At 38.6% G+C, this 16,211-nt stretch overlaps 1 pseudogene; it reads right to left on the bottom strand.

Moving 5' to 3' along the window:
• Positions 1–11: 11 nt before the first annotated feature.
• LOC133619878 (uncharacterized) overlaps positions 12–16,211 on the bottom strand; it is a 52,086-nt pseudogene continuing 35,886 nt past the window's right edge.

The raw sequence follows: 16,211 nt of genomic DNA, 5'->3' as shown, positions 1-16,211 counted from the left end.
TTCTCCATCGTCTACAGAGGAGGCGCTTCTACGCTCTGCACAGCAAACCATCTGGAAGACAGAAGCACCCGGTCAGCTTCTTCATCCAAGCCCCGGTAATCGCTGGAGGCCAGAGACGTGGAGTTAGCTAGCACCGCACGGACCGCGGGTGGTAGCTGCCGCAAGAAAAGATGCACAAAAATTAACCCGCCCTCCTCGGAGCCGAGCAGCGACAGCATACTGTCCATTAGATCCACGGCGGTGCTATCGCCCAAACCAGGCAGGGAAAGAAGTCTATCTGCAACGTCAGTCTGAGTAAATCTCCGAAGCAGAAGATTCTTGAGGGCAGCGTACTTGCCGCTCTGTGGAGGCGTTCGCAACAGCTGCAGGCGGGTGGTCGCCTGGTCGCAGGTGGAAAAGTGCCTCGATGTGCTGAAACCATGATACCGGGTCGCTCTGCCAGAACTCCGGAAGCTTTGTTCCCGCGGGGAATGCAGGTTGCTGGAGTTGGGGCGACATGGCCGATGAAGACACAACTTCCTCTTCTGCGTGAAGCATTGTCGGGGTCACCAATGTGGCAAATGCAAGAAACACAGCGTAGTTTCTTTGAGGTCCTTATTGTAAGACTGCCAACATAAAAACTAAACAATGAAAACACAATATGCACTTTAATAGTGTGCCCAAGAAGGCCAATAAAACCACACTCAGTTGCCATTGCCACTGTTCTAAATCTCGATGTATTAGAATACTCAGTTCCTTTCAGATCATAATTACTATCTCTTTTTACAAATCTGTTTTGAATGTTGTTAGGTAGAATTGTTGCGTGTACTTTATACCTGACTTTTACGATATTATACTCTGCCAGTTCATGAAATGTTATTATATGTAACTGTTTGAATATTGGGTTTGCGGGATCCCTGTATGCATATCCAGTAATGATTCTTATGGCTCTTTTCTGCAGAAGGAAGATTGGATTGAAACATGTTTTACGTAAACTACCTCACACTTCAATGCAATATATTAGATGTGTCAAAATATACAATGCTTTTTTATTTACAAAATCATTCACTTTGTGTAAAATAGCAATAGTTTGAGATACTTTAGCCTTTTTATCATTTATATGTGATTTCCATGACAAATGTTCATCAATCATAACACCCAAAAACTTGATCCCTTGTGTTCTTTGTATCTCAACTCCTTCGACATATAACGAGCCATCCAAACTTTTCTTACTACTGCAAAACATCATACATTATGTTTTACTAGTATTCAAGGATAATCTATTTACATCTTGATGAATTCCTTTGCAACCACCTCTAACACATCTAACATTTTGTCCTGAATAAAATAGGGTTGTGTCAAATAAAATACACTTAAACAGTTTGGAAACCATAGTAATATCAATGACCTACATGAGAAACAGTATTGGTCAATGGACTGATCCTTTTGCTACTCCACAATTAATATTGCATAAGGCAGACTTCCAATTTTCAACTTCCACAAACTGTTTTCTGACCCACTCATGAGCCACTCCTCTTATTCCATATGTGTACAGTTTGTCCAATAATAATTTACAATCGAGCGTATCAAACACTTTTTGAAGGTCTACAAAAATACTCACTAATATTGTTTTCTATCGACTGCAGTTGAAATTTCTTCTACCAAATCAATTATTGCTGTGGTTGTTGAGTGATTGGGACGAAACCCATATTGACTATGACTTCAAATGTTATATCTATTAATAAATGTATTTCACCTGAAAGCAAACACTTTCTCTAAGATCTTTGAGAAGTGTGGCAGCAGTGATATTGGTCTGTAATCCAAGTACTTGAGTTTGTTTCCACCTTTGTAAAATGGTATTATTCTAGCAACTTTCCTATGGTCTGGAAATATCCCTTTCATGAATGATAAATGACAAATGTATGTCAATGGTTCGTTAATACATATATGATGCTCTTTATACATGTCATGTTTATGTCTACATAATGGTTTAAGGTCTTATTTGGACACTGCTGCACAATTTGTCATATTTAAGACTTGTCGAATTTATCAAGAAAAATAATATGAAAATTATATAATATTTTTCCTATTATGTTATCAAGTTTAACTTTTGGTATTTGATTAGTCAAAGTAGGGCCGATGTTAACAAAAAATGTATTAAAAGTATAAAGTACTGCTTTATTATCATTGTTAAATAAGCCTGGGATTTTTATTTGTGCTTTTTGTTTTTCAGAAAACCAGGTAATTTTTTTTTTAATTAATTTTTTTCTGGATTTTTTTTAATGTAAGAATCCATTTTAAAAATATGTTTTTAGGGCGATCTCCATGCAACCAGAAGGAGCTTTTCTAACCTGTAACCCATTTTGAAAACCTTTCATCGTAATCATTATACCAAATAATACATTGGTTTGAAACGAGTATCGCTTTGAATCCAATCTCAGAAATCAGAATCTTATCAAACCAAAGATGCCCAAAGTTGCCCAAAGATTTTCACCCCTATACCAGTTAAAAGTTGTTTACCAATCCAGCGGCTGCATCCTTCACAGTGCGCATTTGTGGGGGTGCTGACGTCATGGCGGTGCGCGAAAACTGTCCCAATTCAAAAAGCTCCAAGTGTCCAGCTCTAAAACAAAAAAGTCAACTTGGCCCCGCTATGCGGGGCGGAAAGTGTGACTTTAAAATGTAAGCATATCTTTATTTCTTCATTTAGAATATCTAAAAGCAGACGTGTCAAGACGCGTCTGACTCTCAAGACAATTTAGACAACAGAGCAATAATAAATGTACATAATGACGACGTATATGCAGGTTTGGTTGATCATCTGAAAGCTTTTTTTGTTCCCCTCTATAAACTAATAACGTACTAAAAATACCACTGTTGTGATTAATTTCCCGCCTGAATTGTAACCATTCCAAAATAGGGATATATATTTTCAGTGTACAAACATTTATAACAGGATTTTTAAACAGTCATCGACTGCTGTTTATGTGCATAGTACGCAGGCACAAGACATTGATAAAATGCTGATTATACATACATTTCTTTTAAAACTGACTTTGAAGCAATGTTGCAAAATAGTTGTATTTGTAAATTGAGACAACGTTGGTGTCTAACGTTGGATATACATTGTGGGTTGGGAAATGACCGAATTTCAATGGTCAAATCAACGTCATAACATGACATTGAATAAACGTCGTCAAAAAGCACATTGTTTTAACGTTGTATTTGTGTTGTAGAATTTGGGTTGGAAAATGACCAAATATCAATGGTCAAATCAATGTCACAACCTGATATTGAATAAACGTTGTCAAAAAGCATCTTGTTTCAACATTCTGTTTGTTTTGTAGAATATTGGTTGGACAATTACCACATTTCAATGGTCAAATCAACATCAGAACACAAAATTAATTAAACGTTGTCAAAAAGCATGTTGTTTCAACATTAGGTTTGAGTTGCTCAGGACCTACTTCAAAAAGTTCTCAATGTTGATTTAATCTATTGTGCCTGCTGGGTATTGTAGAGCCAAGGGATTATTTAGAATTATAAAACAAAAAGCTAGTCTGGGCTTTCACAGAAGAAATTGATCCTCCCTATTACTTCAAAACATGTTCAAAATAGTATCCGAGTGTGATGTTGCTGCATGGGTTCTAACAAGACAGACCATGAAGACTCTGGATCGTCTCCAGCATGTTTCTGAAGGTACACTTAGGTCCAACTCCATCATCATCACGTGGCTTTGCACAGCTGATTGTTGTATTACGTTTAACTCTCATTCAAAACTAACAAATTGAGCAATCAGCAGTAATATTTCTCCATCAACTACTTCATTACTTAAATAAGGATAACAACTTTGCTTTAGAGAGAGAAACACTGCCCCTCCACTTTTCAAGAGCAGTTACATTTTCCAAAGCAAAATACATAACAAAAACACAATTGGCTACTTTATATTTGCATTAGTGGTTTAGTGGTATTAGTTTCAATACTAGTCTGATGATACCAAGGTGAGTATTAGTATCGATACTAGTTTGATGATACCAAGGTGAGTATTAGTATCGATACTAGTCTGATGATACCAAGGTGAGTATTAGTGTCAATACTAGTTTTATGATAACAAGGTGAGTATCATTGTCGATACTTGTTTGATGATACCAAGGTGAGTGTTAGTGTCGATATTAGTTTTATGATACCAAGGTGAGTGTTACTGTCGATACTAGTTTTATGGATACCAAGGTGAGTATTAGTGTCAATAATAGTTGTATAATACCAAGGGGTGGCCCTGCGATGAGGTGGCGACTTGTCCAGGGTGTACCCCGCCTTCCGCCCGATTGTAGCTGAGATAGGCTCCAGCGCCCCCCGCGACCCCAAAGGGAATAAGCGGTAGAAAATGGATGGATGGATAATACCAAGGGGAGTATTAGTATCAATACTAGTTTGATGATACCAATGTGGTTATTAGTCTCAATGTTTGATGATGCCAAGGTGAGTATTAGTGTCTATACCATAGTTTGATGATATCAAGGTGTGTATTTGTATCGATAATAATTAAGTTGATACCAAGGTGTGTTTTAGTATCAATAATAGTTTGATGATATCAAGGTAATTATTAGTGTCAATACTGGTTTTATGATACCAAGGTGAATATCGGTATCGATACTAGTTTGAAGCATGAGTATTAGTATCGATACTAGTTTGATGATACCAAGGTGAGTGTTAGTGTCGATATTAGTTTTATGATACCAAGGTAAGTGTTACTGTTGATACTATTTTTATGATAACAAGGTGACCATTGCTGTCGATACTAGTTTTATGGATACCAAGGTGAGTGTTAGTGTCAATAATAGTTGTATAATACCAAGGTGAGTATTAGTATCAATACTAGTTTGATGATACCAATGTGGTTATTAGTTTCAATGTTTGATGATGCCAAGGTGAGTATTAGTGTCTATACCATAGTTTGATGATATCAAGGTGTGTATTTGTATCGATACTAATTAAGATGATACCAAGCTGTGTTTTAGTATCAATAATAGTTTGATGATATCAAGGTGTGTATTTGTATCGATACTAATTAAGATGATACCAAGGTATGTTTTAGTATCAATAATAGTTTGATGATATCAAGGTAATTATTAGTGTCGATATTAGTTTTATGATACCAAGGTGAATATCGGTATCGATACTAGTTTGAAGCGTGAGTATTAGTATTCATACTAGTTAGATGATACCAAGGTGAGTGTTTGTATCAATGACAGTTTTATGATGACACAGTGAGTAATAATTGAGATATCAGTTTGATGATACCATTGGTGAGTATTCATATCGATACTCGTCTGATGATACCAAGGTGAGTATTAGTATCGATACTAGTTCGATGATACCAAGGTGAATATTAGTATTGGAACTAGTTTGATGATACCAAGATATTAGTATTGACACTAGTCTGATGATGCAAAGGTGAGTATTAGTATTGATACTAGTTTTATGATACCAAGTTATTAGTATCGAAACTAGTTTTATGATACCAAGGTGATTGGTATCAAAACTACTTTGATGATACAAAGGTGAGTATTAACATTGATACTGGTTTGATGACTGGGTTTTCCTCATTGTTGGTATTTATTATTACTTATTATTATTACTTATTCTCTCTATCACTCACTCTCTCATTCTCTTTCTGTATATCTCTCTTTCTCTCTCTCTCTCTCTCCCTCTCTCTCTGCTGCTGCTCACTTGCACACCAAGCCCCTTTCCCTCCCTGCCCTGCCAGAGAGCCGAGTGAGCACCGAGAGCTGCCTGTGATATTTACAGTATATTTTGGTGTCATCATTTACTCATGTTTTGTGTGTGCTAGAAATGACCAAGGGATCGTTTTTATCATCTTCAAACTGTTACATTGTTTAATTGTATATGATGAAGTTAGTCAAAGAAAACGTTATTTGCATAAAATCTTTGTCCTGTGTTTTGATTATCATAAATTCTCAAAGTTATTTGACCGTGACAATTCAAGTAAAAACTATTGGTAGCGGTATCATCGATAGTGTACCAGTTTGTTACCGGCATGTTCAGCACGGCCCACCCCTAGCTTGTGCTGTGGGGAAATGTTTTTATTACGATTATTATCATGGATCTGACGCTTGAACAGAATCCTCCTTTTGTTTTCTTCTCGCACGTTTCTTTCTGACAAGACGTCCTGTCACTCTTCAAACGCCGGCCGCCATTGAGCATCCGCGTGGTCTCTCCACGCCGCTCAAGTCTCCCACATTGGGAGGTCTGACGCCGCCTTTCATCGGCACGGGACAAAAGCACGCGTTTGGGCTCCACGACGCTTCCTTCTTTCGAGGTGTTCTTCTTCCATCTGCTGGATGGCCCAGCGGGAATATTTCTCTCTTCATCGCCTTTTAAGTCCGACAGGAAACCAGACAGGGGTCCCTGCGAGCGCTCGGCTTCAAGACTTCCATGTTGACAGAGAGAAAGAAGAGGATTCTTTTATCTCTAAAAGCTTCGTTTTTTTCTTGCTGACAGCCTTAGACTGAAACGCCAAATTGGAAAGGTCTGCAACATGATGGAGGACGGAGGACTGGTGCAGTGCACAGAGGAGGGAGCGTGCGAGAAAACACAAGACACAACCAGTTCTTTGAATCACAACAATATCATATTTTGTTCATCAGAATAAGCCTGCGGCTTATTAAGTAGAGCCGCTGCTCCTCCACATCGAGAGGAGCAAGATGAGGTGGTTCGGGCATCGGGTCAGGATGCCACCCGATCGCCATTTAGGGAGGTGTTTAGGGCACGTCCGACCGGTAGGAGGCCACGGGGAAGACCCAGGACACGTTGGGAAGACTATGTCTCCCGGCTGGCCTGGGAACGCCTCGGGATCCCCCGGGAAGAGCTGGATGAAATGGCTGGGGAGAGGGAAGTCTGGGCTTCCCTGCTTAGGCTGCTGCCCCCGCGACCCGAGCTTGGATAAGCAGAAGAAGATGGATGGATGGATGGATGGAGAATAAGCCTGCATGTAACAATTTGTGACGCAAATTGCTTGCACAAATGTCTTTGTTACACTTTATTGTGTGAATATTAATCAATCTGTCCAATATTTCATCTTCAACTCCTGCCTCATCGATTAGTAATGTGGAATGCAAAGTGGGCCACGCATTGACAACAACACACAATGCTAACGACAGGCGATGCTAACACAAAATGTTAACACAACGCTATGTTAACATCAGGCAATGCTAACAACAGGTGACGCTAACAAAATGTGATATAAACAACACAAAATGTTAACAACACACAATGCTAACAACTGGCAATGCTAACAACACGCAATGCTTACAACACACAATACTAAAAACAGCAAATATAACACAATGCTACCATAGGCAATACTAACAACACACGGAACTAACAACACGGAATGTTAACAACAAGCAATGCTAACAACACGCAATGCTCACAATACAAACTACTATTAACACGCAATGCCAAGCGACAAACGATGCTGACAACATGCAATGCTCACAACCAGTGACGTGCAGTCACTAGAGGCGGGGCCTCACCTGCGATCATGGAAAGAAAAAAAATGTAAAAAGAAAAAAATATATATTAAATTGTTAAATGTATCCAGTGATGATACTATAAAGTTATTTTCCATTTAACTTCACCAGTTTTAGATTATTTGTATTCAAAATCGCTGAATTTTCACATTTGCCGTTCAAATACTGAGAAGAGACGGTGCGGTGAACAGCAGCCAGTCGAGGCACGTCACTCAGTGCCTCAACATGGACGGACTCGGCTAACTGCTGGTCTGCTGTGCAGTGAGACCGTATTGCTATATGAACTATATAATACATTTCCATAGTTTAGTTAGCTGAGGTATATAATGTACAGTGTATTTTGTCAACAACTGTATGTGTGTAACGTATTTCTTGTGCTGAGCGATCATAAAACGGCTGCAAAAGACGCACTGGCTGAGGCTCCAGTAATCCCGCCTCCTGCACCCCCACCGTAGAATTGTTATATCAACTAAAGCCCACACTTAAACTTTCCACGTGCAAGATTGAATCTATTTAAAAAGGTTATTTCATAAGAAGCCAAAAAGTGCAAAAACAATAATGTTTGTGTTGGAGGAGTTGTGAATGACTGCAGGGCCACAACATTAGGTACACCTGCAGACTGCAGGTGTATCTAATTCACAACTCCTCCAACACGAACATTATTGTTTTTCCACTTTTTGGCTTCTTATTAAATAACTTTTGTAACCTATTTTTATGGGCTTTCTTCTTTGTGATGTTAAGTTCCTGTTATGCGCTGTTATACAGTATATGCCTTGAGCTCTTATTTTGAAGGCGCTAAGAGCGGAATTCTGACACGTTGGAGTGGAGCGGAAGTTTTTGAAAGAAGGTAAATAAAGTGGTCCTCGTGTAAACTGGAGCCTCCGTGTTTGTTATTTTGTAGTTTCATACAGTACAGGCGACATTTATAAACCCTCGGTTACACTTTTTTAAATAGATTCAATCTTGCACGTGGAAAGTTGAAGTGAGGGCTTTAGTTGATATAACACTCCCATCAGGGGATTGCATTAATCCAGCACAACAGCGGCGCATTTATAAGTAAAGGTAAGACCATAATAACTTTTTTTTATTAAATGTGCTTTTTTGTGTGCTACAGTTTGTATGTGTAAAGTTAAAGTTAAGTTAAAGTACCAATGGTTGTCACACACACACTAGGTGTGGTGAAATGTGTCCTCTGCATTTGACCCATCCCTTTGTTCACCCCCTGGGAGGTGAGGGGAGCAGTGGGGAGCAGTGGGCAGCAGCGGCGCCGCGCCCTGGAATCATTTTTGGTGATTTAACCCCCAATTCCAACCCTTGATGCTGAGTGCCAAGCAGGGAAGAATGCTGGTATGAGCTTTTAAACATAACCCGTTAACTGCTGCCAATCAAATGGTGAATAAGATACTCTTTAGGGTTCATATGTTTGTAAATCTGACTGTGATGAAGTCAGAGCCTCACCAGCCATCAACCTCACCGCACGTCACTGCTCACAACACATAATAATAACAACACGTAAAGCTAACAACACGCAATGCTGATCATAGACGATGCAAACAACACAAGATACTAACAACACGGAAAGTTAACAACACACAATGCTTACAACACAGAGTGCTAACAATATGTAATGTTGATAACAGGGCTAATGAACTTAACTGCAAATGTCAAGTTTACCACATTTTTACAAAATAATTTATGCCCATGGTTTCACCATATGGAAGCCCAGTTCTAACTCAGAAGAATTATCTAGGATATGATTAAGTTTTTCCAGGTAGGGGCCAAGTTTTAGTGGCCGGGTGATGCTTTGAGGGTGAGAACTGTAATGTACAGTAGAACACACTCAATGCTACTATATTGGAAGAAAGGCGTGTAAAGGTGACAATATGGCTGTTAATTCATGTTGAGAGGGCTCTAATTATGTTAAAAAAAAGTTTTTTTGAATGCCACAAACAGTTTTCTTATGCTCGAACTATGCAAATGTCCGTTTTAATAATATTAATCCTACTTTAAGGAAATTTGTTAAAAATCTTTTTACAACATTCTGAACATGTTTTTTTTAACACAATTAGAACCTTCCAACATGAAAAAACATCCATAAAGTCACCTTTACACTCCTCTTGCCCAATGTAGTCTTGAATGCGTTTTACTGTGCTTTACAGTACTCACTGGTAACATCACCCGGCCACTACAACACAACCACTACCTGGAAATACTTTCTCTAAGCTAATAATTCCTCTAAGTTAGAATGGGGCTTCCATGTGCTGAAACCACAGATGGAAGTTGTTCTGGCAAAAGTTGGTCCACTTAACATTCCTAGCTACAGCCATTAGCCGTGTTGTTAGCATTGCTTGTCGTGCGTTGTTCTTTCACATCCCTCACGTCAAAGGCTCACCAATGTGGACATGTGTTACTGATTCGGCAGGAGATGAAAATGAGGTGCATAAAAAAGTTGTTGTGCCAAAGGTTGGTCAACTTGATTGTCGCGGTGAAGATAACGCCAAGTTTAGCCGCAGTGTTGTTAGCATTGTTCAACCAAATCGCTGCCAATCGCTACCGATCGCTGAATATCTTTATTGATCGCCCCTACATAAGAAGTGAAAATACGGCAAATTCTGCAGTGTAAAAATGTAAGACATAAAAAAAGACTCAATTTTAAAGGGGAATTGTACTTTTTTTTGGAAATGTGTCCATCATTCACAATCCTTATGTAAGACAACACATATATTTTTCTTTTGTTTGTGCATTTTAAATCATAAATAAACGCTGGAAATAGTCAGCTAGTAATGGAGCCAATAAAGCGCTCTAAAAAAACATCCAAAAACCTCCATAGGGGTTTTATATACACACTGAAAGTATATATGTAATGTAGTATCTGTTACATTCATAATAACATGTCATATTTACATATTTTGATAATTTTAAGCATTCAACGTTCACTTTTCCTTTCAACAACAACAAAAACACTATTAATCATGGCAGACTTCATAAGAGACAACGGCGACTACTTTGGGACAAATGATGATCCAGACACTTATATTTTTGAGCCTTAATATAAGGAGGACGATCTACAAGTTGTATAAGCTAAACAGATGCAGCTTTAGTGAAACAATAATCATCATGTAGCAGTATTACTAAATGCTACACAAAATATACAAATTATCAACATGATAAAACAATCACTTACTGTATAACGTCTGCTCTCATTGAGATGTTTATATATTACCGTTGGATGAAAAATTAATTCTAATTTACTGGCAGGTTGAACATTTTTTTTTTACACAAACCAGAATCTTTTTGTGTCTTTCTCGCCGTCTCCGGGTAAAAGTTTGATGTCGAAGTTGACCAACTTGTCAGTTTATGTCCACAACCCTCTATTATCGAGGTGAGAGGCATGATTTATAATCTACGAATAACTTTCACCAACTCAGAGGTAATGCAGCAGCTCAATGTGTCAATATAGCAGCATAAGCTGGTTAGCTCTCGGTGATCACAGCCTTGCTAAAAGTAGTTCCTCTGCGTTAGTGCTTATAATAACAATATTGCTAAAACTTGGTTAATATTGTGGATGTTTTTTTTAGAGGGTGCAATAATGTACTCTCATTTGCCACCTTTTACTTGTCATATTTTACAAGTTAGAATGCCAAAAAAACATGAATTCTTGAAAGGATTGTGAATTAGAGGCAAAATAAAAAATACAAAATGCAGTAACAAGGGACGTCTGTACCCACCCTGGTATTGATGTTATCAATCAAATCAATACTGGGATCAATCGGCTTGTTCTTGCCCGACTGTAGAAAAACAAAGAAGGGTGAAGTCGAAACATTGCGACGGATAAAGAGCGTGTTTAGCAGGAACGGACGGACACCTCCTCAGACTTCACCCCTCCAGTGGAGTGTGAAATCCGCCATCAGCCATGTGACAGGCTTAGGGCCCCCCCGCCCGGCCCAATGAGACATGACCCTCTCGGCCCGCCCCCTTGACAGAGCTTTGATATTCTTCTCCGCTCCACTGACCCATCCACGGGACGGGGGGCGGGGGGAACCTGCAGCATTCCTCCAAAGCAGCCGGATGGAGCATCTCAACATATCCCATCATGCAACACACGCCCGGAGGAGCCGCAGTGACTTTTAGCGGTATTGGGGGGAGGGGCAAGCAATGTTCGGCCTTACAATCCGATGCTGACAGGGCAAGAGCCAACAACTGTTTCCTGTCTGCCAGCACAACTTATTATTTATGACATTTTATTGTCTAATACACAGTTTTCTAGGGCTGGGTACCCTTCACAATTGGACTGATACGGTACCAATGGCCGGTACCTGGGAATCAATCCGGGTAATCTTTGGTACTTTTATGTGTGTTAATATATCTATATATTTTTTTATCAAAAAAATATTCCTTGTTTTTAATAATAACATCTTATTTTTTATTTCAACATTTAAAAATGATAACTGCTGTCCAGTTGTTATTTCTTGACCGTTGCCAGTCCAAGACTGGCAGTTTATGTTATGTTGGCTGGCCAGTGGCGCCCTAAAAAGTGTTAATACTGCAAGTGTTGTACTTATTACGCACCAGCTGTTTGATTGTAACGTGCATCTGAGTTGGGGTTTTTGTTAACACATTTGGAGGTGTTTAGATTGCCATGTAAAATCACTAACGCTAATAGGTAGCATGTCAATAATAAAGCCAATGTATATTAGCATCAAGCTACCACATTTTTTTGTGAAGGTGGATCCTTACTTGATTGTGTTGGAGCAAGGTAAATGCTGAACAATAATATTCCATTATTTCATAAAAACTACTTGTTTGTATTAAATTCTACTGTATTCCTTTTGACCAATATTTCTTATCTAAAAGTTTATTCTTTTTTTTATTTTAAAGGGCATGTTACATGTTTGAGTTTGAGTTTATTTCAAACATGCAAGCATACAACATGATACATCACAATTTCCAGTTTCTATTCAACATGTTCGAAAAGGAGTAGGAAGAAGCAGAGTTTATTTAATCATACCCCTTTTCCTTTACATAACAGTTGCTAAAACTTTTGTTCACTTCCTGTTCTCAATTTATTCACAGTATACTCCATAAGTAATCACAATAAAGATAAATAAATAATACTCGGTGAAGTAAGTTACATTTCATATGGTGAGATGAGTAAGATTATATTGACAATGAATGGATGGATGAGATGAATTCAGAATGTTTACAATGGTTCTTCTTCTTTGTACTTTGTAAACACTTTAAGTTGGAAGAGTTTCTTGAAGTGGTGTTACGGCGCACGGCACGCACATCCTGTTTCTCCCTCTTCTGCGGGAGCACACAGGGGCTCCACTGTGAGCGCATCCAGACACGCCCCCACGCGCGCTGTGCAGACCGCGCCCTTTCGCCGCCGCAGCCGGAGGCAATCTTCAATCAACACACCTGGCAGTGATTACAGACGACAGGATAAAGAGCCTCGCCGCTGATTACTCTTCGTCGGAACGTAGCCCTGTTCACAGTAAGCCTCATGTCTCTGACTTCCCACCTGCGCTCTCTCGTTTGCTTGTTTTCCTCGTGTCTCGTCCTGATCTTTTGTCGCCTTTTATTTCCCCCACAGTCCCTTGTATCAGCTTCTGCTGCGCACCTCCGCTGCTGTTTTTCCCCTCTGGATCCAGATTGCCTTCCCTGATCCACTGACACCCTGCTTGGACTTTGGACGCCTCTCTCCTGCCCCACGACCCCACTTGGACCTCGGACTTCCCTGCCTCTTCCCTCTTGAGTTGGACGCCATCATTCAACACACATTACAACACTCCCTATGGTATTTACATATGTTAATTCTTGCACATAGTTTTACATTCAAACACATAGTAGCATACAAACCCTACATATTCATTAAGCACTCAATAAATACATTTAGTTTGAGCTTCTGCTGTAGTGCCGTCTCCTTCCCCCGTACCAGTCTTAACAAGTGGGTCATAATAGTACATTGTTTGATTTATTTGCTTAATCCATTCCATAATTTAATTCCATCCATCCATCCATTTTCTACCGCTTATTCCCTTTGGGGTGGCGGGGGGCGCTGGAGCCTATCTCAGCTACAATCGGGCAGAAGGCGGTGTACACCCTGGACAAGTCGCCACCTCATCACAGGACCAACACAGATAGACAGACAACATTCACACTCCCATTCACACACTAGGGCCAATTTAGTGTTGCCAATCAACCTATCCCCAGGTGCATGTCTTTGGAGGTGGGAGGAAGCCGGAGTACCCGGAGGGAACCCATGCAGTCACGGGTAGAACATGCAAATTCCACACAGAAAGATCCTGAGCGCAGGATCGAACCCAGGCAGATGCACCCTCTTCCACCGTGCTGCCTAATTTAATTCCACATACAGATATACTGAAGATCTTAAGTGTGGTACGTGCGTACAAATGTTTTAAATTACATTTTTCTCTAAGATTATATTTCTCTTTTTTTGAGAAGAATTGTTGTATATTCTTGGGTAGCAGATTATAGTTTGCTTTGTGTATAATTGTATCTGTTTGCAAATTCACTATGTTAGTGAATTAATTGTAGTTATTTCCCCATAATTCTACACAATAACTCAGATATGGTAATATTAGCGAGTAGTAGAGAATATGAAGTGATTTTTGGTCTCGAACATCCATCGATCCATTTTCTACCGCTTATTCCCTTTGGGGTCGCGGGGGGCGCTGGAACCTATCTCAGCTACAATCGGGCGAAAGGCGGGGTACACCCTGGACAAGTCGCCACCTCATCGCAGGGCCAACACAGATAGACAGACAACATTCACATTCGAACATGTTTTGCTTTATTCATTATTGATGTGTTTCTTGCTACTTTATGTTGTATATTTTTTACATGAGATTTCCAGTTCACTTTATCATCAAACCTAGACATTTGGTTTCATTTACTCTTTCAATTTATATTCCATCTATTTGTATTTGTGTTTAACTTTCTCTTCTACTGTTACCAAATAGCATTATTTTAGTTTTACTGAGATTCAAAGAAGTCTGTTTTTGTCAAACCATCCTTTTAATTTGTTAATTTCTTCTGTTATTATTTGTATTAGCTTCTGTGTGTTCTCTCCTGAACAAAATGCTGCTGTATCATCCAAAAAAATAATACTAACTTTAAATCTTTTGTAACTTTACAAATGTCATTTATATAGAGATTGAACAACTTTGGTCCTCGTATTGATCCCTGAGGTACACCACAGAATATATTTAGTGTTGTAGACTTCTAGCTTCACGTATTGTTACCTGTTCATTAAATTACTTCTAATCCAGTTTAAGACCAACCCTCTGATGCCATATGGTTCTAGTTTTTTGATTAAAATATGTATATTTATATTATTATTATTATTAATTGTGTCAAATGCTTTAGTTAGATCCATCAACACTGCTGCCGCACATTTTTTACTATCTATTGCATTGATCATTTCTTCTGTAATTTCAATTAAAGCCATCAAAGTTGAAACATTAGCTCCGTATCCATATTGCTTCTCAGCGAGTATCCTGTGTTTGTTTGTGAAACTCTCTAATCTGTTATTGAACAGTTTTTCAATGATTTTAGAAAATTGTGGAAGTAAAGAAACAGGTCTATAATTTGCAAATTGTTGTTTGTCTCCAGTCTTATACATTGGTGCAACTTTAGCTATTTCCATTTTGTTTGGGAAATTACCTGTTTGAAATGATAGGTTACTAATATACATTATTGGTCCATATCAATTCCATTACAATCAGTTGAAGTCTTAGATTTGCATTTCCTCCTGTGTCACATTATTGAGGAACATGGAGTTAGGATTTCTCTCTATGGTATCATTATAGTCATCAATTGAAACTGGGTCTGGAATCCTTTCTTCCAATTTTGGTGCAATATTCAAAAAGTAATTATTGAAGCGTTCAACTACCGTACTTCCTTTATGATGTCATTACTTTTGTTTCCGTTTAAAGAAGTATTGGGGGTAATCCCTCTTAGTGCCATTTTTAATAATGCTATTGAGGATGCTCCATGTTGCTCTCATATTGTTTTTGTTCCTGTCCAATAATTCACTGTAATATTCTTTTCTACATGATCGTAGTATGTTCGTTAGCTTGTTTTTATACTTTTTGTACTTATTTTCTGCCTCTGTAGTTATTTGTGCTATAAAGTTTCTATATAATGTATTCTTCTTTTTACAAGCATTTTTTAATAATTTTGTCATCCATGGTTGATTATTCTTTCTCTGCTTTCTACTGAGTTGTTTCCATGGACAATGTTTGTCATAAAGTATTATGAACTTGTTTAAGAAATGTTCATATGCTTTATCAACCTCATTTTCATTGTACACATTGTCCCAATCTTGCTTTTCTAGCTCATTTTTTAAAGCAATTATCCTCTTCTCTGTGCAAAGTCTTCGAAATGACATTTTGTCTTCCATGGTCTTCTTCTTGTAGTTTCCATCATATATTGTGAAAACTGGCAGATGATCACTATTGTTGGTTATAAGTAGACCACTTGTAGTATTATTATCAAAATCATTGGTAAAAATATTATCAATAAGCGTGGCACAGTGTCCTGTGATTCTGCTCGGCTTTGTGATTTTAGGATATAAACTGATGCTGTACATTGTATCAATGAAGTCATCAATAGACGTTTGCTTGTTAGGGTTCAATTAGTCAATATTAAAGTTAC

This window comes from Nerophis lumbriciformis, linkage group LG20, assembly GCF_033978685.3.
Source record: "Nerophis lumbriciformis linkage group LG20, RoL_Nlum_v2.1, whole genome shotgun sequence".
NCBI classification, from domain to species: Eukaryota; Metazoa; Chordata; class Actinopteri; order Syngnathiformes; family Syngnathidae; genus Nerophis; species Nerophis lumbriciformis.
The sequence above is the reverse complement of the archived record's forward strand: the minus strand, read 5'-3'. Positions and strand labels throughout refer to the sequence as shown.